The following is a 12,941-nucleotide window of genomic DNA, read 5'->3' on the forward strand; positions in this document are numbered from 1 at the left end:
ATAATCTCTCTGAGAAACTGCTTTGTGATGCCTGAATTCACCTCACAGAGTTACACTGTTACTTTCATTGAGCAGTTTGCCAACAATGTTTTCTTGAATCTGCAATGGGATATTTCAAAGCGCATATAAGCTTATGGTGATAAAGGAAATATCCTCATATAAAAACTAGAAAGAAGATTTCTGAGAAACCACTTTGTGATGCATTAAATCATCTCACAGAATTACACGATTCTTTTCATGGATTAGTTTGGTAGCCCTGTTTTGGGGGAATCTGAGAAGGAATATTTTGGATCACATTGAAGCCTATGATGACAAGCAATGTATCCTCAGATAAGACCTAGAGAGAAGGTTTCTGAGAAAGAACTTTCTGATGTCTGAATTCATCACACAGATATACACCTTTTTTTTCATGGAACGGTTTGGTAATACTGTTTTTGTGGATTCTGCAAAAGGATATTTGGGAGCGCTCTGAGACCTATAGTGAAAAAACAAATATTCTCGTATAAAAACTCAGAAGACGCTTTCTGAGTAACTGCTTTGTGATGTGCGAATTTATCTCACAGAGTTACACGTTCTTTTTATTGCGCAGTTTGAAAACACTGTTTTCATGGAATCTGAAATAGTATATTTGGGAGTGCACTGAAGCCTATGGTGACAAAAGAAATTTCCTCATATAAAAACCAAAAAGAAGGTTTCTGAGAAACTGCATTGTGATGTGTGAGTCCATCTCACAGAGTTACACTGTCTTTTTCTTTGAGCAGTTTGCTAACGCTGTTTTCTTGGAATCTGCAGTGGGATAATCTGGAGTGCATTGTAGCTTATGGTTACAAAGGAAATATACTCAGACTAAAACTAGAAGGAAACTTTGTGAGAAACTGTTTTGAGATTTGTGAATTCATCTCATAGAGTTACACAATTCTTTTCATGGAGCAGTTTGATAGAACTCTTTGGGGAATCTGAGAAGGGATATTTTGGATCCGTTTGAAAGCCTATGGTGACAAAGGAAATATCCTCAGTTAAAAACTAGAGAGAAACCTTCTGTTAAAGCTCTTTGTGATATGGGAATTCATCTCACAGAGATACACCTTTCCTTTCATGCAGCGGTTAGCTAACACTGTTTTCATGGAATCTGCAAAGGGATATTTGGGAGTGCAATGAGGCCTATAGTGAAAAAAAAATCCTCAATTAAAAATTAGAAAGAAGCGCTCTGAGAAACTGCTTTGTGATGTGTGAGTTCATCTCACAGAGTTACACTGTACTTTCTTTGAGCAGTTTGCTAAAACCGTTTTCGTGGAATCTTCAAAGGGTTATTTGGAAACGTATTGAGGCCTATATTGGAAAAAACACATATCCACAGATAAAAATTAGGCAGGAGTTTTCTGAGAAACTGCTTTGTGATGTGTGAATTCATCTCACAGAGTTACAGTGTTCTTTTCATTGAGCAGTTTGATAACACTGTTTTCGCAGAATCTGCAATAGGATATTTGGAAGCACATTGAAGTCTATGGTGACAAATTAAATATCCAAAGATTAAAACCAAAAAGAAGGTTTCTGAGATCCTGTTTTCTGATGTGTGAATTTATCTCACAGTGTTACACTGTTCTTTTCATTGAGGAGTTTGCTAACACTGTTTTCTTGGAATCTGCAATGGGATATTTTGGAGCGCTTTGAAGCTTACAGTGACAAAGGAAATATCCTCTGCCAAAAACTAGAAAGAGGCATTCTGAGAAACTGTTTTGTGGTTTGTGAATTCTACTCACAGAGTTACACGATTCTCTTCATGGAGCAGCTTGGTAGCACTGTTTTTGGGAATCTGAGAAGGGATATTTTGGATCGCATTGAAATGTATGGTGACAAAGGAAATAACCTCAGATAAAAACTGGAAAGAAGCTTTCTGACAAACTGCGTTGTGATGTGTGAATTCACCTCACAGAGTTACACCTTTCTTTTCATGGAGAAGTGTGCTAATCTGGAATCTGCAAATGCTAGTTTTGTTGTGCTTTGCAGACTGTGGTGATAAAGGTAATATACTCAGATAAAAACTAGAAAGAAGCTTTCTGAAAAACTGCTTTGTGATTTGTGAATTCATCTCACAGAGTTACACTGTACTTTTCATTGAGCAGTTTGCTAACACTGTTTTCTTGAAATCTGCAATGGTATATTTTGGAACACATTTAAGCTTTTGGTGACAAAGGAAATATTCTCATAAAAAACAAGAAAGAAGCTTTCTGAGAAAATACTTTGTGATGTGCTAATTCACCTAACAGAGATACATGATTCTTTTCATGGATCATTTTGGTAGCAATGTTTCTTGAGTAATCTGAGAAGGGATAGTTTGTATCGCATGAAGCCTATGGTGACAAATGAAATATAGTCATATAAAAGCTGGAAACAATCTTTCTGAGAAACCACTTTGTGATGTGTTAATTGATCTCACTGAGTTACACCTTTGTTTTCATTAAGCAAATTGCTAACACTGTTTTTTTTTTTTTTGGAAATCTGCAAAGGGATATGTGGGAGTGCATTGAGATCTAGAGTGAAAAAGGAAATATCCTGAGATAAAACTAGAAAGAAGTGTTCTGAGAAACTGCTTTGTGATTTGTGATTTCATCTCACAGAGATACAACGTTCTTTTTGTTGAGCAGTTTGATAACACCGTTTTTGTGGAATCTAAAATAGGATATTTGGGAGCACATTGAAGCCTATGGTGACAAAGGAAATATCCTCACATAAAAACAATAAAGAAGCATTCTGAGAAACTTCTTTGTCTTGTGTGAATTCATTTCACAGAGATACACTGTTCTTTTCATTGAGCAGCTTGGTAGCACTGTTTTTGGGGATTCTGAGAGGGGATATTTTGGATCACATTGAATTCTTTTTTGACAAGCAAAATATCCTCAGATTAAAACTAGAAAGAAGCTTTCTGAGAAAGCTCCTCAAGATTTTTGAATTTATCTCACAGTGTTATACCTTTCTTTTCATGGAGAAGATTGCTAACACTGTTTTCGTGGAATCTGCAAAGGGATATTTGGGAGCGCATTGAGGCCTCTGGTGAAAAAGGAAATATCCCCAGATAAGAATAAGAAAGAAGCTTTTGGACAAAGTTCTTTGGGTGTGTTAATTCATCTCACAGAGCTACACGATTCTTTTCATGGATCAGTTTTTAGCACTGTTTTTGGGGAATCTGAGAATGGGTATTTTGGATTGCATTGAAGCCAATGGTGACTAAGGAAATATCCTCAGATAAATACTATAAATAAATTTTCTGAGAAAGTTCTTTGTGGTTTTTGAATTCATCTCATAGAGTTACACCTTTATTTTCATGGAGTTGTTTGCTAACACTCTTTTCGTGGAATCTGCAAAGGGATATTTGGGAGCGCATTGTGGCCTATGGTGAAAGAGAAAGTATTCTCAGATAAAAACTAGAAGGAGGCTTTCTGAGAAACTGCTTTGTGATGTGTGACTTCATCTCAAAGAGTTACACCGTTCTTTTCATTGAGCAGTTTGCTAACACTGTTTTCGTGGAATCTGCCAACTGATATTTGGGAGTGCATTGAGGACCATAGTGAAAAAGGAAATATCCTCTTAGAAAAGCTAGAAAGAAGCTTTCTGAGAAACTGTTTTGTGATGTCTTAATTCATCTCACAGAGTAACATGATACTTTTCATGGGGCAGTATGCTAAAGCTGTTTTCTTGGTATCCACAATGGCATAATTTGGAGTGCATTGAAGCTTATTGTGAGAAATGAAATATCCTCAGACAAAAGTAGAAAAAAACCTTTCTGAGAAAGTGCTTTGTGATGTGTGAACTCATGTCAGAGAGTTACACTGTTCTTTTCATTGAGCAGTTTGCTAACAGTGATTTCTTGGAATCTGTAATGGAATTTTTTAGAGTGCTTTGAAGCTTATGGTGTCAAAGGAAATACCCTCACATGAAAACTAGAAAGAAGCTTTCTGAGAAACCACTTTGTGATACATTAATTCATCTCACAGAGTTACATGATTCTTTTCATGGATCATTTTGGTATCACTGTTTTTGGGGCATCTGAGAAAGTATATTTGGGATCGCATTGAATCCTATGGTGACAAAGGACACATCCTCAGATAAAAAGTAGAAAGAAGCAATCTGAGAAAATTCTTTAAGATGAGTGAATTCATCTCACAGAGTACATCTTTCCTTTCATGGGACAGCGTGCTAATACAGTTTTCATGGAATCTGCAAAGGGATATAAGGGAGGTAATGGAGGTGCATAGTGGAAAAGGAAATATCCTCATAGAAAAACCAAAAAGAAGCTTTCTGATAAACTGCTTTGTGATGTTTGAATTAATCTAACAGAGTTACACCATTCTTTTCATTGAGCAGTTTGACAGCACTGTTTTCATGTAAACTGCAATGAGAAATTTGGGAGCACATTGAAGCCTATGGTGACAAAGGAAATATCCTCAGATAAAAACTACAATGAAGCTTTCTCAGAAAGTTCTTTTTGATGACTGAATTCATCTCACAGAGTTACACCTTTCTTTTCATGAAACAGTCTGGTAACACTGTTTTCATGGAATCTGCAAAGGGATATTTTGGATCGCATTGAAGCCTACGGTGACAAAGGAAAAATTCTCAGATAAAATCTAGAATTTTTCACAGAGACTGCTGTGTAGGGTGTTAATTCATTTCACAAAGTTACACAATACTTTTCATGGATCAGTTTGGTAGCACTGTTTTTGAGGAATCTGAGAAAGGATATTTTGGATCACATTGAAACCTATGCTGACAAAGGAAATATCCTCAGATGACAACTAGAATGAAGCATTTTGAGAAAGTTCTTCATGATGTGTGAATTCGTCTCAGGGAGATACACCATTCATTTCATGGAGAAGTTTGATAGCTCTGGTTTCATAGATTCTGCAGTAGGATATTCCATAGCACTTTGAGCCTAGGTTGACAAAGAAAATATCCTCGGGTAAAAACCTAAAAGAAGTTTTCTGAGAAACTGCTTTGTGATGTGTTAATTCATCACAAGGAGTTACATGATTCTTTTCAAGGATCTGTCTGGTATCACTGTTTTTGGGAATATGAGAAGGGATATTTTGGATTGCATTGAAGACTATGGTGACTAAGGAAATATCCTCAGATAAAAACTATAAAGAAGCTTTCTGAGAGAGTTCTTTGTGACGTGTGAATTCATCTCACAGAAGTACACCTTGGTATTCATGCAGCAGTTTCCTAACACTCTTTTCGTGGAATCTGCAGAGGGTCATTTCAGTGTGCTTTGAGGACTGTGGTGATAAACATAATATCCTCTGATAAAAATTAGAAAGAATCTTTCTGAGAAACTGCTTTGTGATGTGTGAATTCATCTTATGGAGTTACATCATTCTTTTCATTGAGTGGTTTGATAACACTGTTTTCATGGAATCTAGAATAGGATATTTCGGAGTGCTTTGAAGCCTATGGTGACAAAGGAAATATCCTCAGATAAAAACCAAAAAGAAACTTTCTGAGAAACTGCCTTGTGATGTGTCAATTCATCACACAGAGTTACACGGTACTTTTCATTGAGTAGTTTGCTTCCACTGTTTACTTGGAATCTGCAATGGGATATTTCAGAGTGCATAGGAACTTATTCTGAAAAAGTAAATATCCTCAGAAAAAGACGAGAAAGAAACATTCTGAGAAACTGCTTTGTGATTTTTGAATTTGTCTCACAGAGTTACATGATTCTTTTCATGGATCAGTTTGATAGCACTGTTTTTGTGGAATTTTCAAAGGTATATCTGGGAGCTCATTGAGGCCTATGGTGAAGAAGGAAATATCCTTAGATAAACAGTACAAAGAAGCTTTCTGAGAAACTGGTTTGTTTTGGTGAATTCTTCTCACAGAGTTACACTGTTCTTTTCTTGGAGACGATGGATTACACTATTTTCATGGAGTCTGCAATAGGATATTTTGGACTGCATTGAAGCCTATGGTGACAAAGAAAATAACATCATAGAAAAACAAAAAAGGAAGCTTTCTGAGAAACTGTTTTGTGATGTGTGAATTCAACTGACAGAGTTACACTGTTTTTTTCATTGAGCAGTTTGTAAACACTGTTTTTTGAGAATCTACAATGGGATATTTAGGAGCATATTGAAGCTTACTGTGAAAAAGTAAATATCCTCAGACAAAAACTAGAAAGAAACATTCTGGGAAACTGCTTTGTGATTTGTAAATTTATTGCACAGAGTTACACAATTCTTTTCATGGATCAGTTTGATAGCACTGTTTTTACAGAATCTTAGAAGGGATATTATGGATCGCATTGAAGCCTATGGTAACAAAGGAAATATCTTCAGATAAAAACTAGAGAGAAGCTTTCTGAGAAAGTTCCTTCTGATGTATGATTCGTGTCAAAGAGTTACACCTTTTTTTTCATGGAGCAGTTTGCTAACACTGTTTTCGTGGAATTTGCAAAGGGATATTTGGGAGCGCATTGAGGCCTACAGTACAAAAGGAAATACCCTCATAGAAAAACTAGAAAGAAGCGTTCTGAGAATCAGTTTTGTGATGTTTGATTTCAGCACAGAGAGTTACACTTTTGTTTTCATGGAGCAGTTTGCTAACAGCAGTGATTTCTTGGAATCTGCAATGGGATATTTTGGAGCACACTGAAGCTTAAGATGACAAAGTAAATATCCTCATATAAAACTAGAAAGAAACTTTCTGATAAATGGCTTTGTGATATGTTAATTCATCTCACAGTGTTACATGATTGGTTTCATGGATCTGTTTGGTAGTGCTGTTATTGGGGAATTGGAGAAGGAATGTTTGCATTTTGAAGTCAATGGTGACTAAGGACATATCCTCAGAAAGAAACTAGAAAGAAGTTATCTGAGAAAGTTCTTTGTGGTGTGTGAATTCATTTTACAGACCTACACCTTTCTTTTTATGGGGCTGTTTACTATCACAGTTTTCATGGAATCTGCAAAGGGATACTTGGGAGTGCATTGAGGCCTATGGTGAAAAGGAAATATCATCAGATAAAAACTAGAAAGAAGCTTTCTGGGAAACTATTTTGTGATGCGTGAATTTATCTCACAGAGTTATACTGGGCTTTTCTATGAGCCCTTTGATAACACTATATCCATGGAGACTGCAATAGGATATTTAGGATATTTGTTTTCATGGATCAGTTTGGTAGTGCTGTTATTGGGGAATCTGAGAAGGGATATTTTGGATTGCATTGAAGCCTATGGTGACAAAGGAAATATCCTCAGACAAAAACTAGAAAGAAACTTTATGAGAAACGGATTGGGGATGTGTGAATTCATCTCACAGAGTTACACTATTGTTTTCATTGAGCAGTCTGCTAACACTGTTTTCTTGGAATCTGCCATGGGGTATTTCACAGCGCATTGAACGTTTTGTTGACATAGGAAATATCCTCAGACAAAAACTAGAAAGAAGCTTTCTGAGGAACTTCTTTGTGATTTCTGAATTCTTCTCACAGAGTTACACCTTTCTATTCATGGAGCAGTTTGGTATCCCTGTTTTTGGGGAATCTGAGAAGGGATAGTTTGGATCACATTGAAGCCTATGGTGTCAAAGGAAATATACTCAGACTAAAACTAGCAAGAAGCTTTCAGAGAAACTTTTTTGTGATGTGTGATTTCATCTCACAGAGTTAAACCTTTCTTTTCATGGAGCAGTTTGCTAACACTGCTTTTGTGGAATCTGCAAAGGGATATTTGGGAGCACACTAAGGCCTATGGTGAAAAAGGAAATATCCTCAGATTTTAACCAGAAAGAGCTTTCTGAGAAAGATCTTGTTGATGTACGTATTCATCTCACAGAGTTACATTGTTGTTTTCACTGAGCAGTTTGCTAACACTGTTTTCAAGGAATCTGCAATGGGATACATTGGAGCTCAATGAAGCTTGTGTTGACAAAGGAAATACATTCGTATAAAAACTAGGAAGAAGCTTTCTGAAAAACTCCTTTTGATGTGTTAATTCTTCTCCCAGAGTTACACAATTTTTTCAAGGAGCAAAATGGTAGCACTGTTTTTGGTGAGTCTGAGAGATGATATTTTGGATCGCATCAAATCTATGGTAACAAAGGAAATATCCTCAGATAAAAACAAGATACAAACTTTCTGAGAAAGTTCCTTGTGATGCGTAAATTCATCTCAGAGAGGTACTACTTTCCTTTCATGGAGAAGTTTGTGTACACTGTTTTCGTGGAATCTGCAAAGAGATATTTGGAAGCGCTTTGAGGCCTATGTTGACAAAGGATAGATCCTCATATAAAAAGTAGAAAGAAGCTTTTCGAGAAACTGCTTTTTGATCTGTGAATTCATCTGATAGAGTTACACCATTCTTTTCATTGAGCAGTTTGCTAACACTGTTTTCGTGGAATCTGCACATTGATATTTGGGACCGCATTGAGGCCTATAGTGAAAAACTGATTATCCCCAGAAAAAAGCTAGAAAGAAGTTTTGTGAGAAACTGCTTTGTGATGTATGAATTCATCTCACAGATTTACACCCTACTTTTCATTGAGTAGTTTGTTAACATTGTTTTCTTGGAATCTGCAAGGGCTATTTTGGAGCACATTGAAGCTTATTGTGATAAAGGAAGTATTCTGAAATAAAAACTAGAAAGATGCTGTCTGAGAAACTGCTTTGTGAAGTGTTAACTCATCTGACGGAGTTACATGATTCTTTTCATGGACAGTTTGGCAGCACTGTTTTTGGGTAATCTGAGAAGGTATATTTTGTATCGCATTGAAATCTATTGTGACAAATGAAATATCCTTAGGTAAAAACTAGATAGAAACTTTCTGAGAAATTGCTTTGTGATTTGTGAATTCATCTCACAGAGTTACACGATTGTTTTCATGGATCAGTTTGATGGTACTGTTTATGGGGAATCTGAGAAAGGATATTTTGGATCGCATTGAAGCCTATGGTAACAAGGGGAATATCCTCAGATAAAAACTAGAAAGAAACTTTCTGAGAAAATTCTTTGTGATGTGTGATTTCATCTCACAGAGTTACTACCTTTCTTTTCATAGAGCAGTGTTCTAACACTGTTTTTATGGAATCTGCAAAGGGACATTTTGGAGTGCATTGAGGCCTATGGTTAAAATGTAAATATCCTCAGATAAAAACTAGAAAGAAGCTTTCTGAGAAACTGCTTCGTGATGTGATTTCATCTCACAGAGCTTCACCATTCTTTTCATTGAGCAGTGTGCTAACACTGTTTGGGAAACTACAAAGGGATATTTTGGAGTGCATTGAAGTCTATGGTGAGAATAGAAATATCCTCCAATAAAAACTGGAAAGCTTTCTGAGAAACTGCTTTGTGATGTGTGAATTCATCTCAAATGTTTCCACCTTTCTTTTCATGGAGCACTTTGATAACACTATTTTCCTGAGATGTACAAAGGGATATTCATGAGTACATTGAGGCAAAAAGTGAAAAAGGAAATATCCTCAGACAAAACTAGAAAGAATCTTACTGAGAAACTGCTTTGTGATTTGTGAATTAATCTCTCAGTGTTATACGATTCTTTTCATGCAGAAGGTTTTTAGCACTGTTTTGGGGGAATTTGAGAAGGGATAGTTTGGATCGCATTGAAGCTTAGGGTGACAAAGGAAATATACTCAGATAAAATCTTGAAAGAATCATTCCAAGAAACTTCTTCATGATGTATGAATTCATCTCACAGAATTACACTATTCTTTTCTTTGAGAAGTTTGCTAACACTTTTTTCATGGAATGTGTGATGGGATATCACAGAGCCCATTGAAGAATATGATGAAAAAAGGAAAAATTCTCAGATAAAATCTAGAAAGAGGCTTTCTGAGAAACAGCTTTGTGAAGTGTGAAATCATCCCACAGAGTTACAGGAGGCTTTCAATGGACCAGTTTGATAGCACTGTTTTTGGGTAATCTGAGAAGTGATATTTTAGATAACATTGAAGCCTATGGTGACAAAGGAATTATCCTCAGATTAAAATTAGAAAGAAGCTTTCTAAGAAAGTTCTTTGTGATGTGTGAATTCATCTCACAGAGTTACACTGTTCTTTTCATTAAGCAGTTTGCTAACACTGTTTACTTGGAATCTGCAATGGGATATTTCAGAGCCCATTGAAGCTTATGGTGACAAACGAAATATCCTCATATAAAAACTTGAAAGAAGCTTTCTGAGAAACCACATTGTGATGTGTTAATTCATCTCACTGAGTGACAACGTTCTTTTCATTGAGAAGTTTTGTAACAGTGTTTTCATGTAATCTTCAATAGGATATTTTGGAGCACATTGAAGCCTATGGTGAATAGGAAATATCCTCAGATAAAAAATAGAAAGAAGATTTCTGGGAAAGTTCTTTGTGATTTGTGAATTCAGGTCACAGAGCTACACCTTTCTTTTCATGGAACAGCTTGCTAACACTCTTTTCATGGAAACTGCAAAGATATATTTGGGAACGCATTGAGGCATATAGTGAAACGTTAAATATCTTGAGATAAAAAATAGAAAGAAGCTTTCTAAGAAACTGCTTTGTGATGTGAGAATACATATCACTGTTATTTTCATTGAGAAGTGTGTTAACACTGTTATATTGGAATCTGCTATGGGATTCTTTGGAGCACCTTGAAGCTTATGGTGACAAATGAAACATCCTCTTATAAAAACTAGAAAGAAGCATTCTCAGAAACTGGTTTGTGATGTGTTAATTCACCTCACAGGGTTACACGATTCTTTTCATGGAGCAGTTTGGTAGCACTGTTTTTGGGGAATCTGAGAAGGGATATTTGGAATCACATTGAAGCCTACGGTTACTAAGGAAATATCCTCAGATAAAAACGAGAAAGAAGCTTTCTGAGAAACTGCTTTGTGATGTGTGATTTCAACTTACAGAATTATACTTTTCTTTCCATGGAGCAGTTTGCTAACACTGTTTTCATGAAATATGCAAAGGGATATTTGGGAGAGCATTGAGGCCTATAGTGGAAAAGGAAATTTCCTTAGATAATAACTAGAAAGAAGCTTTCTGAGAAACTGCTTTGTGATGTTTGAATTCATCTCAAAGATTTACCCTGTTCTTTTCATTGAGCAGTTTGCAACCACTGTTTTCTTGGAATCTACAATGGGATATTTCAGAGTGTATTGGAGCTTATTTTCACAAAGGAAATATCCTCAGAAAAAAACTAGAAAGAAGCTTTGTGTGAAACCACTTTGTAGTGTGTTAATTCATGTTACAGAGTTATACTATTCTTTTCATGGATGAGTGTGGTAGCACTTATTTGAGGAATCTGAGAAGGGATATTTTGGATCGCATTGAAGCCTACAATGACAAGGCGAATATCCACAGAAAAAAACTAGAAAGAAGTATTTTGAGAAACCACTTTGTGATGTGCTAATTCACCTCACAGAGTTCACGATTCTTTTCATGTAGCAGTTTGGTAGCACTGTTTTAGGGAAATCTGAGAAGGGATATTTTGGATCACATTGAAATCTATGGTGACTAAGGAATTATCCTTAGATAATTATAAGAAAGAAGCTTTCTGAGAAACTTGTTTCTGATGTGTTAATTCACCTCACAGAGGTACAACCTTCTTTCATGGAGCAGTTTTCCAGCACTGTTTTTGGGGAATTCGAGAAGGGATATTTTGAATTGCATTGAAGCATGTGGTGACATAGGAAATATTCTCAGATAATAAATATAAGGAAGCTTTCTGAGAAACTGCTTTGTGATGTGTGAATACATCACACAGAGTTACACTGTTCTTTTCATCAAGCAGTTTGCTAACACTGTTTTCTTGGAATCTGCAATGGGATTTTTCGGAGTGCCTTGAAGCTTATGGTGACAAAGTAAACGTTCTCATGTAAAAACTAGAAAGAAGCATTCTGAGAAACAGTTTTGTGATGTGCTAATTCATCTCATAGAGTTGCAGGATTCTTTTCATTTAGCAGTTTGGTTGCACTGTTTTTGGGGAATCTGAGAAGGAATATTTGGGATCACATTGAAGCCTATGGTTTCAAAGATTTAACTCTGTGACATGAAAAAACACATCACAAAGAACTTTCTCAGACAGCTTCTTTCTAGTTTTTATCTGAGTTTATTTCCTTTGTCACCATGAGCTTCAATGTGATCCAAAACATCCCTTCTCAAACTCCCCAAAAACAGTGGTACCAAGCTGATCCATGAAAAGAATTGTGTATCTCTGTGAGATTAATTTTCAAATCACAATGCAGTTTCTCAAAAAAATTCTTTCTAGTTTTTATATGAGGGTATTTCCATTTTCACCACATGCTTCAATGTGCTCCGAAATATCCCAATGAAGATTCAAAAAAAAAAAAAAAAAAAAAAAAAAAAAAAAAACACACAGTGATAGTGAACTGATCAGTGAAAAGAATGGTGTAACTCTGTGAGATGAATTCAAACATCATAAAGCAGTTTCTTAGAAAGCTTCTTTCCAGTTTTTATATGAGGATGTTTCCTTTTTCACCATAGGCCTCATTGCACTCCCAAATGTCCCTTTGCAGATTCCTCGAAGACTGTGTTAGCAAACTGCTCCATGAAAGGAAAGGTGAAGCTCTGTGAGATTAATTCACACATCACAAAGAACTTTCTCAGAAAGCTTCTTTCTAGTTTTTATCTAAGGATATTTTCTTTGTCACCATTGACTTCAATGTGATCCAAAATATCCTTCCTCACTTTCACCAAAAGCAGTGCTACCAAACTGATCCATGAAAGGAATCATGTAACTCTGTGAGATGTATTGACAAAGCACAAAGCAGTTTCTCAGAATGCTTCTTTCTAGTTTTTATATGAGGATATTTCCTTTGTCTCTATAAGCTTCAATACTCTTCGGAATATCAGATTGCAGATTCCAAGAAAACAGTGTAACTAAACTATGCAATGCCAAGAGCAGTGTAACTCTTTGAGATGAATT

This window comes from Macaca thibetana, chromosome 3 (genome assembly GCF_024542745.1).
Source record: "Macaca thibetana thibetana isolate TM-01 chromosome 3, ASM2454274v1, whole genome shotgun sequence".
Lineage (NCBI taxonomy): Eukaryota > Metazoa > Chordata > Mammalia > Primates > Cercopithecidae > Macaca > Macaca thibetana.